The sequence below is a fragment of the Palaemon carinicauda genome, chromosome 27 (genome assembly GCF_036898095.1).
Source record: "Palaemon carinicauda isolate YSFRI2023 chromosome 27, ASM3689809v2, whole genome shotgun sequence".
Lineage (NCBI taxonomy): Eukaryota > Metazoa > Arthropoda > Malacostraca > Decapoda > Palaemonidae > Palaemon > Palaemon carinicauda.
Window position 1 is genome coordinate 88,324,153 of NC_090751.1, and position 19,951 is coordinate 88,344,103.

Genomic DNA, 19,951 nt, shown 5'->3' on the forward strand with positions numbered 1-19,951 from the left:
GGTGATCAATCTATTCTGAAGAAGTGTTTTAATTCTTTCATTCTACCTTGTTTTGAGTATTGTTCTCCTGTTTGGTCTTCAGCTGCTGATTCTCATCTTAATTTGTTGGACAGAAACTTACGGTCTATTAAATTTCTTATTCCTGATCTAGATATTAATCTCTGGCACCGTCGTTCAATTAGTTCATTATGCATGTTGCATAAGATTTTTCATAACTCTGACCATCCTTTACATTCAGATCTCCCTGGACAATTCTATCCTGTTCGTAATACTAGGCAGGCAGTTAATTCTAATAGCCAGGCCTTCTCCATCACGAGACTCAATACTACGCAGTACTCTAGAAGTTTTATTCCAGCTGTTACCAAGTTGTGGAATGATCTTCCTAATCGGGTGGTTGAATCAGTAGAACTTCAAAAGTTCAAAGTTGGAGCAAATGCTTTTTTGTTGACCAGGCGGACATGAGTCTTTTTATAGTTTATTTATGACATATTTGTTTTTGATGCTGTTAATAGTTTATATATGACATGTCTGTTTTGACGTTGTTACTGTTTTTAGAATGATTTATTGTTAATTTGTTCTCTTCATTTATTTATTTCCTTATTTCCTTTCCTCACTGGGCTATTTTTCCCTGTTGGAGCCCCTGGGCTTATAGCATCTTGCTTTTCCAACTAGGGTTGTAGCTTGGATAGTAATAATAATAATAATAATAATTGTTTGAAGAAAGTTTTTTCTTTTATCTTTACATGGATTTAGTTTTCTGTTGCCTTGTAGAATATGCTTTGGTAAAACCAAGCCAACCAGTCATTGTGGTTTTATTAATCAGTCTTTAAAAGAAGTTTTTATGATTGCAAGAAGTTTTGTGTGGAGATATTAAAGATTTCTGTAAAAGTAATTAGTTCCAAGAGACCCAATGTAAGGGGATTTTTCATGTAGGTCAGATTTTAGCCCTATAAGATTTCACCAGTCGTCTCTTATCTTAGCTTTTAAATCAATAAACTGGTTTACAAAAAAAAATTTGGGTCTGAGGCGAGAATGGGGTTAAGTGTTTTTTGCTAATTTGGGTGTGCTGAATTCAAATTTATAAATAGTTTTGCTCTATTACCTCTAGTTTTCTGGCTTTTAAATAGTTTCATTTTCAAGAGATGCAGCAGCTTATAACAGATAAAACAGGATAGATAAAGAACACTTGATTGAATCAATATACTTGGATGACACAATTACACAATTCATAGTACCACAGACAGTCAAAACTGTGTTTTCTTAGAAGATCTGATGTATTTTGCCTTCGGGATGTCACGCAAGAGTATCCAGCAGAAGTCTCCCGTCATGCCGAGGTTCCATTTACCTTGATAGTTGCTCTCCATCTTCGTAATGTCTTGGTGGAATCTTTCTCCATGCTCATCACTCACTGCTCCAAGGTTTGGCGGGAAGAAGTTGAGGTGGGAATGGAGAAAATTAATCTTGACTGACATTCGGCACCCAATATCCTCGTAAGACTTTAGCAACTTTTCAATACAGGCTTAGTAATCTGGTATGCGTGTGTTACCAAGGAAGCCACTACAGACTGACTTGAATGCTTCCCATGCTCTCAGGTCCTTTAAGTTAAGAAGCTCCTCAAAATCAGTATCCTTCAGCACTTCTCGAATCTGAGGTTCGACAAAGATGCCCACATTGAGCTTAGCAGCACTAACACCTGGGAACATAGTAGACAAGTGTTGGAAGGCAGCACCATTTTTTTTTCAACACCTTCACTAAATTCTTCATCAAACCAAGCTTGATGTGAAGAGGAGGAAGAAGCACCTTATTCATGTCCACCAGAGGATTCCCCTTGACGCTGTGTTTGCCAGGAACAAAAGTGCTTCTAGACCCCCAGTCTTTCTGCTTGTAATGCTGGGATACAGCTCGACTATCCAAGAGACAGAGAAAACAACAGTACTTTGTGAAGCCCGCTTGCATAGTCATAAGAAGACCAATGACCTTGAGGTCCCCACACAGACTCCATTGGTACTCGCTGTACTTAATAGCTTCTGAAAGAAGCTCCATATTGTTATAGGACTCCTTTAGATGGACAGTGTGTGCAATGGGAATGCTGGGATATTTATTCCCGTTGTGCAGAAGCACAGCCTTGAGACTTCGCTTGGAAGAGTCTGTGAAAAGACGCCAGTCTGAAGGATTATGTGGCAAACCAAGGGATGTGAACAAGCCAGGTATGTTTGTGCAGTAGCACAACTTGTTTTCCATGTCGAAAAAGGAAGCAAGGTCATTGTTCCGATTCCTGAAACTGGTGATCCTTACATCTTCCTGGACTAGGTTCCACTGTTTAAGCCGAGAAGCCAAGAGCTATGACTGCTGTTTTGACAGATACAAATCACGAGCAAGATCATTCAGGTCTTCTTGCGTGATCCAGTGTGGCTCGTTGCCACTTGTTCCTGAATATGTAGACTCATTATCTTCCAAAGATATTGACTCGGCAGAATTCTCCCTTGAAGGCATTTCTTCATCTGATGAGGAAAGAAGATCCTTATTTACTGGAGGTGTGGGTACAGGAAGATCATCTGAATGGGGAATGGGTCTCATACCAGATGGAAGGTTGGGATATTTGATCTTTTTAGAAAATGCATTGAAACCAGTTATATTAGTTAAATAAAAATAACAATCATCTGCATGGCTTCGTGGCTCTGTCCAAACCATTGGGACTGCAAAGTTGAAAGCCGCTTTCTTGCCATTAACCATTAAACCATGCAGTTAGTCCATTGTAGCAGGGTTTACAACAGATGTGTGGAGCCCAAGACTTTTCCTGATCACCAATTTTACAGTCAAAATGGTGAAAGTAGGCAGTTCTGAGGAGGGAAGTGATGGTTCGACGCTGTGCAACTGTTGTGAAGTCCCCACACACGTAGCAGAAAGAATTGGCCTTGTTGAGGCATCCTCGATGTTTTGACGTGCCTGAAGCCATTGGAGAATCTGAAAATATAACAGTCATATTAAATCATATGCAATGCAATAAAATGTGCATTGGAAAATGTAATACTAATATTCAGCTACCCAAAAGATGTGTAACACGATAGTTGAGGGACACCAACCTCCTGCGAGACAACCTCTTCCAATGACTGCCAGAGCACTACTGAGTGTGGATAGAGACCTGCTGCCCTAACTGCCAAAATCTGTCTTGATATATGATTATATATAATGGAATGCAATCACCTACATTTAGTACATAATAACTAAAAAATAAGACTTAAGTCTCACAATATTAGAATTAACCCTAAATGCATATACGCCTTTATGTACCGTATATGCACAAAAAGCACTATGTATATCTAAAAAAAACTAGAGGTGATGAGTAAAAACGGATTTCAAGTTTGAATTCGGCACCCCCAAATTAGGTAAAAACGGGTATTTTTGTGCTTGCCTCAATTTCTTTGTAAACCAGTGTTATAATTCTCCACTCATCAACTTCACGCTTCATAGTCCTCAGCCATGTAAGCGTGGGACTTCAAGCTCTTCTAGTGCCTTATGGAGCCCAATTAAATATTAGGTGAACTAATCTCTCTAGGGAGTGCGAAGAGCATGCCTAACCCATCTCCATCTACCCCTCATTATGATCACGTCCACATATGGCACCCAAGGAATATCTCATAGTTTTGTTTCTAATCCTGGCCTGCCATTTAAGTCTCAATAGTCTTTTGAGTGCTTTCTCCTCAAATATGCAAAATATACATGTAATAAACATGATAAAAAATCATACAGCCTACTGTCATTCTACAAAAAACCATATACCTTAATTAATAAACCTCCATATTAATTATAGGTACTGTACATATATAATTTTAACAAAATTAGTATTTTCAGAGGAAATAACAATAAATTGTAATGTAATTAATGCCAGCGCAACTTTATTAATATTAACACTTAAGTCTCTCTACTTCAAAGCTTGCATCTCTCCTGCTATTGGACATGGGAAAAGGTGGAATTGGAAGTGAAGAAATAATTCAGTTGTTGGAGTGGTAAGATGACATGGTGGAGAGCAAAGATGGAATTAGACGTGTAGCAGTTGTTTCAAGAGGCTTTTTGTGAAACCTGACTGAAACTAGTTCATCAGCATCAGGTGATGACTGTAGTTTTTTGGTTTTTGACCTTGACTAGGATCTGACTTGAAATTTGCTGAATGGTTTTCCAATTTTTTTTTTTTTCCTGAAAATCAGCCTTTATGGCATTTCTGGGTCGACCTGTGACGCCCGGTGAAAAGGTCCTTATCTCTTTTCTGATATAAATACTTCCAAATATACCAGAGAAAGTTAAAGCATGGAATGCAGAGGTTACTACCCTCGCGCGAGCACCCTAAGGGCGTCGTGTATAAAGATAGGGCGTGTGAAAACCACTATTCACAGGTCGTCTTCCATTTAGATAAATCCTTCATCAATAAGGGGTGAGCCGCTACAGCGGCACTAACCAAACTCGCCTGATCCACACCACCGACGCCCGACTCGAGCGCCATCTACACATCCTTTTTTTGGACTCAACAACGACGCTTCCTCTGTTGTATAGTGCTTTTTGTTTTCAGCTTGTTTTGGATATCTTCGCTATGGCTGAAGCTCTCCTTCCTCCTGCACCAATGTTAAGTACCATAGATTGTTTTGGCATTATTTTTGACCCGGGCTTGTTCGCCTTATTTACTTATTGCGAGTGTTTTAGTGCATCGGCTTGATGCCGCCCCGCGTCCTGCGCGGCCATTTTTATTGCTTGTTTACTTGCCCTAGAGGTCTTGTTTTTGTCATGCTAGGTTCTTTATAATCTTAAGTTAGATTATTGGCCAGGTGCCCTTAATTGAACCGATGCTACTTTTAAGTACTTATGTCGCTTTTGAGTCCGTTTTTATTGTTACGAAGAGTAGCGTTCGGGGTTTTATTATAGTTTATTACCCTACCCATTGGGTTGGCGTTCGCTCTTTACGTGTTTTTTCTTCGTAAATTATCCGTTCAGAGTTCCATTTTCCCTTTTCGCTATTCTTCAGGACATAGTTATCTGTTTTACGGACATATTACATATTTTTGGGTTCGTGTGTATTTTAGATCAATCTTAGTAACCTTGAGAGTGAGAGGCTGGAGTTCCCATTTTCTGTTTCATCATTGTTTTGGAATATTTTCCTTACAGTTTGTGGTTCTCCCCCTCTCTATCTCTCCCCTTCGGGGATTATGATATACTGTACAATTCATTTTTTTGGGCTCAAGCCATGTCATCCTGATGGAAGGTGCCTTCAGTAGCATCCTAGGGTATATTTAACTACAGTGGATATTCCCAGAGAATTAAACTAAAGGTTATCACAGAATTCTAACTTCGGTGCGAGTACCCTAAAGGTTTCCCTCTAGGATATCGTATATCAACAGGGGACGCACGTATGAACACGCCACATAGCTATCTGCACCCTATATAGAGTTAACAATTTGATATGGAAAGGTGGCTGAGTAACTGAGGAGCCGTTCCAAAGTTACTCTCATCCGTGGCTACTTTTGGTACTCGAGAAGTAAACAAACGGACGCCATTGTTAAATGACGTCACGTCCATCCTCATCCTTTCGCCTGTAGCTCCTACACTAAGTCGGATTTTTCCCAAGTGCCTCTTTTATCTGCTTACATCGCCGTTATGTCGTAGCCTTCAGCCTCGCCTTCTTCTGGAAAGTTGAGTACCAGATCCTAGTACTGTATTGTTTAAATAAGCTCTGGCCGTAAAGTAACTTCTATTTTTCGTAAAATATTGTGTTTTGTGGCGGAGCTGTGCCGATACCGGACGCGCCATGACGGCGTCGCTGTTCACGTTGCATGCTTTATTTAGTTAGCCAGAACAGCCTTCTCCGGTCCTTTAACTAATTAATATTATTAGTTATTTAGTCTTCATAGCTAGAAAATCATTATATCGTGTTTTAGCGCTCGTTAGACTATGGTCATTGTTCGACCCCATACTAGATCGCTAGCCTAGCCCCTAGGCTTGACAGCCTAGTACTCACTTTAATGCATGATATATATCAGTGTTCCTAAGTTAAGTTATGAAGATTTTGGCATTATTAAACATACTAGTTACTGTGATGTAAGTGTTTTCGCCTTCGGGGACCATACAAGGGACTGAGTTAGTTTGTGTACCAACCCCCTCCTAACCTAATGTAGGAACCCTTGTATGCTTCCTATTCCCCTTACCTACGGGTAATTCCCTCTGGGTAGCCTTGCTTTTCCCTTATGATATAATAGGGAGAATCTTGTCTTCACCCAGAGTATTTATCACTTCTCAGCCTACCCTAAGGGAATGAACCCCACTTAGGGTCGCGCCTGAGACATTAGGAAGGGCTCTGCCCTTTCCCAGTTGCACATGGTTGGGTTACTCCTTCCTCCCTGCAACTAGCGATGTGTCTTTCCAGGCCTTCCTAGCCTAGGAGTTGGTCCTCCTAATCTAGGTTAAGCTCTGGGGGCAGACTCTGGCTTATTATAGTTTAGGACAGTACATTAGTAACGTACCTGATCTGGGCTACCTATCCTAGGTTAGGGAGTGTTCTCCCTTGCCTTGGTGGCCTCTCTCATGCAGTCTATCCATTTAAGAAAGACCCCTACTTCTCCCTCCCCACTCTATCCCTTTGGTGTAGGCCTGCCTACACACACCTGTCCTCGGTCCTACAACTCCTCCCTTGGGTGGAGTGGTAGGGCTAACCTTGTTCTCCTGCTGAGCTGGCCGCTCTGGTACACATACCCTTCATAGCGTTCTATAAGGGTGGTTGCCGGCGGAGGATTCCCCCTCTTTGAGTGCTCTTTATACCTCCCTTGGGTTACCTCAGGCTCCCGGCCGTCTGCCGGCCCACTGCCGCCGGATGTTAGGAGTACCTACTCCTATCATGAGTGCACTCTCTTCGGAGGGATGCCGGAGGGGTATAGGATATTACCCCTCCTATCCCTCCATACCTTTCTCTCTCTCTATCATGGTGCCAGTCCCTTGCCGCCTCTACTGCCAGCGATAACCGCCACTACCTCAGGTGACCTCTATTCATAAGATACCTCCCCTCTACGACGTCAGCCTACTGTCTGCCGGAGGCTGCTGCCTTCCGTTGACATTCCGCCGATGCCCCACCCCTTATATTTACCTAGCGACAGCCGGCCGACTTCCGGAGACTGCCGCCCACCTGCCGGCATTGATTGCCGGCAGTCTAGGTATCCGCCCTTTATATATATATATCTTATGAATTGAACTAAGGTTCACCACGCCGTCAGGCTCCGGCTGCCGGAGCCCGCCGCTGTGCCGGCGGTCGCCACTGTGGTATTGTCCATCTCGGTTGCTCAGTGTGTCCTCCTTGATGTTTTAGAACCGGTCTCCGGTGTTCCGTCGGTCTGCCGGCGCCCCCTAATGAGGCGCTAAGGGACATGTACCCCTTCCTTGGCTGCCGGCAGTCAGTCTGATGCAGCCAGATAGCCTGGCCACCTCCATATAGGTATTGTTATATCAACTAATATAGTGGCTATGCTGTTTGATTGCACATTACAACATTTCCAGCATATTCTGTGCATCTCGGTGCAGTCGCTTGCCGGAACCTACATATTACTAAGGGGTTTATCCTATTTTCCCCTCTCCCTCAAGGCTCTGAGTGGTCTCAGATCCTTTTACACTCTGCGGACAATCTCTTTTTAGGAAGCCTAGCTTGGCTCATCCATACAGATTTTCCCTCATTTGAGACCCTCGGGTCCTAAGGAATTGTCTACAGATAAGGTTACGGTAACCGGCTGGGCGGGATTCACACGTATGTGTCTATCTACTTCCCTTCCTGCTCATCAATCTTAAACATTAATATGCTATTATAGATTAAGTTATTCTTAAGTCTAGGGTAATGTAAGTCATTCCTATGCCTTCCATGTACTCATGATCTCTTTCTTTTACAGGAGGAGTATGTGAAGTGTGAAAGCAACTTCTGTGGAGTTAAACGCCCGGACTTCTACGGGCACAAGGCGTGCCGGACCCATGCCCCCTGCGCCGCCAAGAAAGGCGACCTTAAATTCTGGGATCCGCAGAACTGTTCAGTCTGCAAGAGTCTTCTTGACGAGGCGTTCAAAGATCCTCCTACCACGGAGGTAAGGGACATCGTTAGAGAGAAGCTGCGCAAATGGGTGCGAGGGTTCCAAAAGAACGCCTCTGGACCGTATCTTCCCAATGAAGATTTGAGGTCTTTGCTTTTTCCGAAAGCATCCAAGGACTCAGTGATCCCTCGAGAACAAATTCCCACCGTCCAAATAGTGGTTGAACCCGACATCATAATGGCACAGTCCATGCGTGAGTGCCATCTTGATTCCGACAACATGGAACGTATGTCGGAGGTGTCTGAAGAAACGGAGAAGAACCTCATAGGCGAAGAGCTCGACTATGAAGAAGATCAGGTGGAATATCCTGACTCGGAGAACGAGGTCGCTCCAGCTCCCCCAGCAACTCCAGTGCCATCCGAGGAACCTGTTCCTTCGACTTCCGCCACCCCGGATCCTCCTCTATCGGCCACTCAAGAGGTCTTCAGAATGCTTGAAGCCCACATGGACAAGAAGCTGAGAGAGACCCAGGAACAATTCCGGATGACTCTCGTCGGCTTCAAACAACAGAAAAAGATTTCGGTTAAGGACCTCCCCACCTGCTCGGAAGCTAACCCTTGGAGATACGCCGAGCATATGCCAATCACTACTGGCAAAATCTTCATTAGTGAAAGGGTTGGCTCTATTCTTCTGGAAGAAGTGGAGTTCTTCCCGAACTTCGAGGCTTATCCGGACTGATACGTCCGGCTCAGGTCCGAACCAGCCTCAAAAGAAGAGACCGAACCTAAGGAAGTGATAGTGTTCGATCTCGCGAAGGCCCAAGCTATGCTAGCTCAAACAGTGAAGAGTCGGGGTTTCACAAACTCCAAGATGCCAGCGCTGAGCAAGAAGCATCCAACCTTTGTTGCTCCAGCTACTGCGACCTTCCCCTTCGCTGAAAAGGCCTTCCAAGTGGTCATGAAGGCTGTGGAGGAAGGGAAGCCTTGCCCTGCACTGGAGGAGTGCAGACCCTTCTCCCTCACTCTTCCCCCCGATGATAGGTACTGGAAAGACCTCCAGCTTACTTTCACGGTAGGGAAACTAGAACCTGATGTGGCTGGTCGTCAGTTCAACGGAACTTCCCACGACTGAATGATCATCTCCTTCGTAGGGAACAGGATACGAAGGAGAGACTCGCCGCTTCGCTGTCACATCAGGTACAGCTAGAACTCGTGGCCGGGGACACCAGAGTCACAGACTTTTACATGGTCCTTGCTAAGTCACACCTGGCGACTGTGACCAAGGATCTGTACAGTTTCGCTAGGGCTCGCAGAGCCTGTAGGGAATTCGTATTCGCCAGTGCAACGGTGAAACACGAACCCCGGAAACTAATTTCCTCCAACATCTGGGGCAAACATCTCTTCCCGTCCGCCTTGGTGAAAGAGATAGTGGACAAAGCTGCCACGGAGAACCGGAACCTTCTCCACAAGTGGGGCACTTCCCGAAAGAGGACCCTCTTAATGAGAGAATGCCTTGATGAAGTCATTAAGCTTCAGCACGGCATTTAATTCCCGTGCTGAAACTTGGTGACGGGCAAGAGGGCTCTCGAACTTGGGGAAACTGCTCCCCCAGTTCGAATCTAAATTTCTCTCTTTTACCTTTTTCTTTTTCTCAATACTACTTCAACCTTATCCTAATTTCACAAACTTTCTTTAGTCTTGCTTTCCAAACTCTATGAGAAAAATTTCCCTCATTATATGTGTGTATATATTATGTACATATATATTTATTTATTTTTTTTGTTTTCTTTTCTCCTATGGCTTGGATGTTTTCACATCCATTGTAGCCCCGGCGGGGATGTTCATACATCCTTTATTGCTGCCTGCTTTGATGAGTGGGAGGAGGTATCGCGGTTGGGAGGTGTTTGCATTCAAAGCTATATATGAGAGTATTGGATGATTTCAGCCATCCCGAAGATGGTTTGGACCTTTTTGGCGGAACTATTCTCAAGTGTTGGGTCTTCGGAATCCAGGGGGATCCAATGCTTGGGGTAGGACTCTCGGCTTTTGGCCGGAAGCCCGTCATTATAGATATGGGGAGGATGATTCCATAATTTCTTGGTCTCAGTCCTAACAGGCGGGTTCAGCTTACACCTGTGCCTCTATATCTGTTTTGATGCTATCCTTCGGGTAGGGTATGGAGTGGACCATCTGGGCAGTATACTCTCATTGTGCCGATAGTAGAGAGTGCAAATTTCCTTTCCGACGCGTGATGGCCTAACATTCTCGAGCAGGTACATCAAACTAACTCTTTTTCCCTCTCTTTACTATTATGGATTCTTTAAGGAACGAACCCCCATCCCCTGGATACGCTGACTCTCCCCCGGCACTGTTGACGACCTCTGCTAATGTGATAAGGGATAGCTCTGTTGATGACCTCGGAACGGGAAAGAACCATTCTGCTGATATTTCTAAATCGAGTAATTTGGGTAACACGAGGAAACTTCGAATCCTCCATGTTACACAAATTTCAATAGAAACAAATTATGATGATCTATGTAAAGCATTTGAATGCTATGGATGCATAAAAGAAATAAGGATGAAACTTGAAGCTGAAACTTGGGATTCATGGATATCTTATAGTAGTTATGACGAAGCATTTAGTGCAATAAGTAATTTGAATAATATTAAAATTAATAACTTGAATGTCGCGGCTGCTCTCTGCGATAAGGTACCAAAAGATTTAGATGTGTACAGGCCTGCCGATTGGTTGGAAAAAGGCACAGATTTAGTCATGCCCTCCCAGAGAAATCCAAAACCACCGATGTGGCTTATAGCTGAATCAAAGGGGGTTACAGGGAATTATTTTAAAATATGCAAATTGATTCAGAAAAAAGTAGGAACTATTGCACCAGGCGATATATCTCGTTTCGGAAAAAATAGTTTCCTTATCCATGCCAAATCCAGTACACAGTCGGTAATATTGTCCAATATGAAAATAAATAATGATGACATTAAGTTAGATGTCAAACCCCACCTAAATTTTAGCTACGGAAGGGGCGTAGTTTTTAACAGAGACCTATATGATTTTACAGAGGAGGAGATACTGGCCATGTGTCCATTAAATGTTTGGAAAGTTCATAAAGTCCCAGGTACATCAATGATAATCCTTACGTTCCAGGATGCTGATGTACCTTTTCATATTATTATCGAGAACGAAAGGATTAAAGTAAGACCCTTCAAGCAGAAGCCATTGCAATGCTTTAATTGTTTTAAATTTGGGCACCCGTCCAAAGTTTGCAAAAATGAGAAGATGTGTGGTATTTGCTCCAAATCTTACCATGGAGAGTGTGCACTTGGAGCCAGGTGTTTAAATTGCAGCTCGAATCACAAATCCACAGACAAGATTTGCGAGCTATATAAGTTGGAGGAAGCTGCCCTCAACAAATCAAACTTAGAACACATAAGTGTGACCCATGCCAAAAGATTATTAAATAAATCAAATACATATGCTAAGGCATTAAAATCAAACCAACCTAGCACTGCCAATAGCTCCAAAAAAGTATACTATCTGACAAAATGTCAAATAACGAGGTAACCTTATCACCTCCTGAGGCTTTACCACGGTGTATTAACACTAGGTCATTGCCCATTGCTGTACAGCCTTCAGCCGCCATTACAAAAAGTAATACAAACCTCTCTCAGGCCATGTCCTTGCCTGATCTGATGGAGGTTCCACTTAAGACTAACTTACCTGATGCACCTGTTGTGGGAAAGGTGCAAAAACCTCGAATCCCACCATCTATTAATCGCAAAAGAGAGAGACCTCCATCTCTCTCTCCACCCTCCATTAGAAACGTTAAGGTTATGACATCAAATAAATTTGATGTTTTGTCTGTTGATGTTTCTAATGAACCAGAAGATGGACTGAATAAATCAGAAATTCAAATTGAGGTCCACCATCCACCTCAACAAATAGATAAAAAGAATACAAAGAAAATCACCAACGTTAAACCCAACATAACAAGACCACCTCTGAAGAAACCTACTGGTAATAATGTTATATTAAAAACTGCTAATGGGAAGACCTCATCCAAGATGTCTTCCAGAAATAATCCATAGTTTTCTCCTCCATTTTGCAATGGAACTGTCAGGGTTTGAGGGCGAAATATGAAGAACTTAAGCTCCTAATTCATGAGCATTCCCCCATAATAGTATGTCTACAGGAAAGTATGCTTGATTCTAACACTCCTAGTCCTCGAGAGTATGTTAGCTATAGAACACCATATAATCAACAAGCAGGGAGCCATGGCGGAAGTCTCATGTACATTCGTCGAGATGTTCCCCAAATACCCATGTCTATACGTACAACCCTGCAGGCCGTTGTTGTACAAATTGATATAGGGAGAAAATATACAATATGCTCTCTGTACTTACCTCCAAATGATAATATTTTATATGATAATTTAGCAGAGGTCATTCAACAACTCCCTCAACCTTTTCTCTTACTGGGAGATATGAATGGTAGACATCCTTTATGGGGTGATGTTTTGGCCAACACAAGGGGCAATATTATCTCATCAATTGTGGAGAATGAGGATGTGGGACTCCTTAATACAGGAGAGCCCACACACTTCCATGTTCAGACAGGTACTTTGTCATGCATTGACCTTTCAATTGCAAGCTCTAACTGCCTTCTTGATTTTGATTGGAGGACATTAGATGATTGGCATACTAGTGATCATGCACCAATCATTATAAACACCAACAAGGGTCTGCCTTTGCAAAGATCGCCACGTTGGAATCTAGACAAGGCAGACTGGGTTAAATTTTGTGAGCTAAGTGAAATCGAAGGGAGAGCAGAACAGTTTGAAAGTGTTGATGATGCCATAGACCTACTGAATGGAACTCTTCATACAGCAGGAGTCAATTCAATTCCCAAAACAACAGGGTTATTCAAACGACGACCAGTCCCGTGGTGGTCTTCAGAACTAACTGCACTCCACAGAGCCACAAGAAGATCTCTAACACGATTGCGTAGACGCAGAACTGATGAGAATTTAATAATGTACAAGAAATGTAGAGCACAGTTCCGTCGTGCCATGAAAGAAGCAAGGCGCCAGTCATGGATGTCTTTTGTTTCCTCTATTAACAGTAGAACACCACCATCTTCTGTGTGGAGGAAAGTAAAAAAGATAGCTGGCAAATTCACCCCCAACCCACCACCAGTGTTGAAGGTGAATGGCCAGTATGTAACTGAAGCAAATGAAGTTAGCAATGCCCTGGCTAATCATTTTTCAAATGTATCCAGCAAGTGTGAAGGAGCCCCTGGTCACCAGTATAGGAGCACTGAAGAAAAGAAAATTTTAAATTTTGCAACAAGAAGGGAAGAGTCGTATAATTCTCCTTTCACTGAAAGAGAATTTGATTCCGCACTTGCTCATTGCAACGATACAGCCCCTGGACCCGATGGAATTCCATATGCAATGATTAAACATGTACATTTTAATACAAAGCTATTTATTTTAAGCATTATTAATAGAATATGGCATGATCATAGCTACCCAAGTGTTTGGGAACTAGCCATTATTTTAGCCTTTTTAAAACCCGGTAAAGACAAGTTTTTAGCAGCAAACTATCGTCCTATTGCATTGACATCTTGTTTATGTAAAATCATGGAGAAGATGGTCAATGCAAGGCTGATATGGTACCTTGAAAAGAAAGGTATTTTATCACCGATTCAATGTGGATTCCGAAAAATGCACTCAACGACTGATGTGTTGATACGACTTGAGTCATCTATTTGTGAAGCCTTTGCTTCCAAACTGCACCATGTTACAGTATTTTTTGACCTTGAAAAGGCATATGATACCACATGGAGATATGGTATTCTTAAAACCATTCATGAATTGGGATTGAGAGGAGAGCTGCCACTATTTATTCAGGCATTTCTTTCACGTAGAGTTTTTCAAGTGAGAGTGGGGGAAACTCTATCAGAGAGTAAGTGCCAGGAAGAAGGAGTTCCTCAGGGTAGTGTGCTGAGTGTAACCCTTTTTGCACTAGCAATTAATGGGATATCCTCAGCCATTCCCCAGGATGTTCTCTCAACATTATTTGTGGATGATCTCTCAATATCATTTGCTGGCACTAGAATGGCAATGGTTGAGAGAAAAATCCAACTCTCTATTGATAAAATTATCCAGTGGGCTGACATGAATGGATTTAAGTTCTCGACAAGTAAAACTACCATTGTCCATTTTTGTCGTATCCGGGGAGTACATCCAGACCCGGATATATACATTAAAGGTCAACGGATACCATGTGTATCGGAAACCAAATTTTTAGGTTTGATATTTGACTGTAGACTTACATGGGTTTCTCACCTAAAAGCGCTAAAAGCTAAATGTGTTGAAGCTCTGAATATCTTAAAAGTATTGTCCCATACATCATGGGGGGCAGACCGCAATACTATTTTAAAATTATACAAGGCCTTGATTTTTTCCAAAATTAGTTATGGTTGTGAGGTATATTCTTCAGCCACCCCAAGCCGGTTAAAAATATTAGACTCGATACATCATGCAGGTATTAGATTATCTACTGGAGCTTTTAAAACCTCGCCTATCCCAAGTCTCCTTGTTGATGCTGGAGAGTTACCTCTAGACCTTTACCGAATGTCTTCCATTCTTCGGTATTGGTTTAGATTGCAAAGACTCCCTAGCTCTCTATCCTTTCAGACTGCAAGCCTTGTAAGACACGCATCATACTTTGAGTTGCACCCAAAATCTCCTCAACCTTATGGCTTTCGGGTGAAACGATTTTTAAGTAGTCTGGATATAATTAGAAGTAAGGTACTTCCATTCAAGGTATCATCAACACCTCCATGGAAATTACCTGACATATCATTTTGTAAATACTTTATTGGAGTTAAGAAGAATATGACTGACTTAGAATCCAGGTCTCTTTTTATGGAACATGTCGAAGAACATAGGGGATCGACTTTTATATATACTGATGGCTCCAAATCTGATGCTGGCGTTGGATTTGGAGTACATAGTAATGATTTTAATTGTAGAGGTGCACTTCCTCTAACAGCTTCCATATTTACTGCCGAACTGTATGGCATATTAACCGCTATTGAGAAAATAGCTTTGGAAAAGGAGGGTAATTTTACAGTTTTTAGTGATGCAAGGAGTGTTCTTCAAGCTTTAGAAGTTTTTAATTCTAGTAACCCTCTAGTTTTAAAGATTTTAGAATGGCTTTTTATTATTGGACGGAAAGGTATAACTGTTCGATTTTGTTGGGTTCCAGCACATGTAGGTGTGTCTGGGAATGAGAAGGCAGATTTACTGGCGAAGAATGCGGCATCCGAGTTGTTACCAAGGAGGTATCCCATTCCATGTAACGATCTCCTACCTTACATCAAGAAATTGGTTTGTGATAAATGGCAACAGCACTGGGACAGTCAAGACGGCAATAAAATGAGGGAAGTAACAAATATCATATCACCTTGGAGGTATAAACATGATTCCCCGAAAATGGGAGACGACTCTTTGTCGTCTCCGTATTGGTCACACACGGTTGACACACGAGTTTCTGCTGAAGGGCCAACACCAACCGTATTGCGAGGACTGCTTAGTACCTTTAACAGTGAGGCATTTGTTGACCGAATGCCCTAATTTTACTAACTTAAGAAATAGATATCTGTTTGAGGCTCAAGGTGAGGATGGCAGGTTTATCCTTGCCAAGATTCTTGGACATGATGTGTCTTACTATGCGAGCGGAATTTTTAGATTTATTTCAGAAGCAGGTCTTCTGAAAACTATTTAACTATTTTAATGACTTCTTAATTTTTATGGTTTTAATCGAATTCTCTTTTAATTTTCATATACAGTAAATGGTATCGGCGTCAATGACCTTAGATGTCAGGATGCCAGAAAACTTTCAATCAATCAATCAATCAATCCCGAAAGAGGAAGTCCTCTCAGGACGATGGCCCTCAGCCTAAGAGGAAATCCTCAAAACCTAGACCCCAGCAACGTCAACCGAGACGTCAGTTTCCGGGTCCCGCTGCTCCCCAGGTGGCCACGCAGCCACAGCAGACCTTTCAACTGGTCCCCCAGCCGGTGGTGTCGCAGTCACCGGTCTTCACCCCTGCCTATGAGCAACATTCTACTACCTTTCGTCCCAGAGGTAGGGGCTCAGGCAGAGGCTCCGGCAGAGATTCTTCTCGCCGTCCCTCCAGAGGCAGAGGAGGAAGGGGAGCTAGCGGCCGAGGTGGCAAACCCTCGGGACACCAGAAGCAATGAAGTGCTTCCGGTGGGAGGAAAACTCTGCCAATTCCAGGATCGTTGGACCTTCGATCCTTGGGCACACACCATCGTCAAGAAAGGACTGGGCTGGAGCTGGATTCAACCACCTCCTTATCTGCAACAGATAAGGACCCTTCTGCCTCACAGGGCCTACATGGTCTCCATAGACCTGACGGATGCCTACTGGCACATTCCAATGAATCACTAGGCTTCCTCCTACCTAGGATTTCGACTCCAAAGGAAAAGTTACGCCTTCAGGGCCATGCCCTTCGGGCTCAACGTAGCTCCACGAATCTTCACCAAGCTGGCAGACGCAATCGTCCAACAGCTACGTCTTCAGGGCGCCCAAGTGATGGCCTACTTAGACGACTGGCTAGTCTGGTCGACATCGCCCGAAGATTGTCTGAGAGCCTGCAACAAAGTCACCCATTTCCTAGAGCATCTGGGTTTCAAGATAAACGCCGAGAAATCTCGCCTCTCTCCAGCTCAGAAGTTCCAATGATTGGGAATCCATTGGGACCTTCAGTCACACCGCCTTTCCATTCCACAGAAGAAAAAGAAGGAAATAGCAGGGTCTGTCAGAAGGCTTTTAAAATCCAAACGGATCTCAAGACGCCAACAGGAACAAGTTCTCGGCTCTCTACAGTTTGCCTCGGTGACAAACCCAGTGCTTCGCGAACAGCTAAAGGATATCGCGGGAGTCTGGAGACGATTCGCATCCATCGTTCGAAGAGACCTCAAGAGACTGCTTCCAAACAGACTTCGCTTACTTTTAAAGCCGTGGTCAGAAGCAAAGGCCCTGAAAAGGTCCATCCCTCTTCAACACCCACCTCCATCGATCAACATCCACACGGACGCTTCACTGGAGGGTTGGGGAGGTCACTCCCACCAACAGCAGGTTCAAGGAACATGGTCTCCTCTATTCAAGACGTTTCACATCAACATCTTGGAGGCCATGGCGGTTCTTCTCACCCTGAAGAAACTCTCCCCGCCTCCCTCGATCCACATCCGTCTGACTCTGGACAACTCGGTGGTAGTCAGATGTCTCAATCGTCAGGGCTCGAGATTGCCCCAGATAAATCAGGTGCTTCTCCCTATCTTTCATTTGGCAGAAAGGAAGAAATGGCACCTGTCTGCAGTTCACCTACAAGAATTCCGCAACGTGACAGCGAACGCTCTATCAAGGACAAGCCCAATAGAGTCGGAATGGTCTCTAGACGCAAGATCATTCTCCTTCATCTCTCACCAAGTCCCGGAACTTCAGATCAATCTCTTCGTGACGAGCGACAACAATCAACTTCCTCGATATGTGGCCCCGTACGAGGACCCCAAGGCAGAAGCGGTGGATGCCATGTCCCTGGATTAGAACAGACGGTCCAAGATCTACCTGTTCCCTCCTCCCAACCTTCTGCTGAAAGTCGTATCCAAACTGAGAACCTTCAAAGGGAGAGCGGCCCTAGTGGCTCCCAAGTGGCCCCGGAGCAATTGGTATCCCCTGGTCTTGGAGCTGCAGCCCACGCTGATCCCCCTACCGGGCCCAGTCCTCTCTCAACAAGTACAGAAGTCAACTGTCTTCGCTTCATCACTGAAAGTCAGGGACCTTCATCTCATGATTTTCTCTCCTTAGCCGCAAAGAAAAGGTTTGGGATCTCGAAGAAAAGCTTAGACTTCCTCGAGGAGTACAAGACAGAGTCTACCAAAGGCAGTACGAATCTTCCTGGAAAAAGTGGGTTTCTTTCGTCAAGGCAAAAAATCCTACGGAAATCACCATTGATTTTTGCATGTCCTTCATTCACCTTCATGGACAAGGCTTAGCGGCCAACACGATTTCCACTTGTAAATCGGCCTTGACTAGACCACTCCTATACGCCTTCCAGATTGATCTGTCCAGTGATATCTTCAATAAACTGCCAAAGACATCCGCTAGACTACGCCCAGCACCTCCACCAAAACCTATCTCCTGGTCCCTGGACAAGGTGCTCCATTTTGCTTCTAGCCTGGACAACGATTCGTGCCCTCTGAAAGACCCGACTCAAAAAGTTATCTTCCTTTTTGCTCTCGCCTCGGGAACCCGAGTCAGAGAAGAGGGTCATATCCTGTTCGCCGAGACAGGAGATCTTACCCTATTCCCCGATCCGACGTTTCTCGCCAAGAATTAACTACCGACCAAGAGATGGGGCCCTTGGAGAACCTGCCCCCTGAAGGAAGATGTCTCTGAATGCCCAGTGGAGAGTCTTAAGGTCCCAGTGGAGAGTCTTAAGGTCTGTCTTCGAAGAACTTCGGACTTCGGTGGAGGACAACTCTTCAAAGGAGAAACATCGGGTAGCGACCTGTCACTGAAACAACTAAGAGCGAAAATCACCTCCTTCATTCGCAGAGCGGATCCTGACATTACACCTGCAGGTCACGATCCTAGGAAAGTCGCTTCTTCTCTGAATTTCTTCCAGAGTATGGATTTCGAGAGCCTCAAGAGCTTTACAGGCTGGAAATCATCGCGCGTTTTCTTCAAGCACTACGCAAAACAAGTGCACGAAGTGAAACATTTCGTGGTAGCTGCAGGTAGTGTTATGAAACCTGCTGCTTAAATCTGCATAGAACAGTGAGTTACTTGGGACTCTAACTCTACGGGTGCCTGTGTTGACCCTATCGTGATACATAGTGATTTAATGGACACTTAGTGTTTCTAATAGACTGTTCTTTACCAAGGTGAAATGTCATAGAAATTTACATGCGTGCCACATGAACTAGGGCATGGAGTGTTTTTCTTTTGAAATTTAAAAGACTGGTGTTCCTCTGGGAACTTGTGTTTCTAAAAAGCAAACTTTTCTTTTCAGACTCGAGATCACCGTCTTTCATTTCTATGGACATTATTCATTATTACTGTAAATAAATTCTATAATCATTATTGTAATTACTTCCATAATGATCTGCAATCTTAAAAATAAAATGTCTATTTAATTACCATGTGCATCTCCTTTTGCTCCTATTCCTTATTAAGAAATATACGATTGTTATAGTTTAATTTTACCTCTTTAATGTATGATCTAAAGAATAATATAAGTAATTATGTTATATACTCACTTATGCCTTTATGATATTCCTACTTGAATATTAACCTTTGTCCTGTCTCCGAGACCAGCATGATCTCTCCACCAGGTGAGTAGTAATTATGTTATATACTTACTTATGCTTTGATAACATTCCTACTCGAATATTAACCTTTGTCCTGTCTCCGAGACCAGCATGATCTCTCCACCGGGCGAGTAGTTCTTCAATGATCGCACCGAGATGTTCCTATTGTCCACCAGGACTTCCCTGCCAGGGGGGCAGGAAACCAGTTCATCATAGAATCTCTGGTAAGGACATGTACAGTTAGAATCAAAAGAACGCCGACACTCGGGAAATCTTTCGTCAGATGTCTCTAGTGTTCCCATGACAAAACAGACAACGAGTTGCTCCTCTTACTACTGCTACGAAATGGGCGGAGCCTTCTCCATCCTTGGTGAATCAAAGGCAGTAAAGGGCTGTCCTTTGTTAGCGCAAGCATTGAAATGTTTACAAATAGGGTTGCCATATTTCATTCTCAGTTATCATTTGACGTCTCAAATATCCACTT

At 43.4% G+C, this 19,951-nt stretch overlaps 1 long non-coding RNA gene across 2 annotated transcripts in view; it reads left to right on the forward strand.

Annotated features, from left to right (window-relative positions):
• Positions 1 to 19,951, forward strand: part of LOC137621238 (uncharacterized) — a 137,345-nt gene that overhangs the window by 80,545 nt on the left and 36,849 nt on the right. The window contains exon 3 of one of the 2 annotated variants that reach the window (XR_011040186.1): positions 3,934 to 4,101. The exons of the other annotated variant lie outside the window; for it this stretch is intronic. This is a non-coding gene — a long non-coding RNA (uncharacterized lncRNA). Of the gene's footprint in view, positions 1 to 3,933; positions 4,102 to 19,951 lie in introns of those variants that run through there. 2 annotated transcript variants of the gene reach the window in all.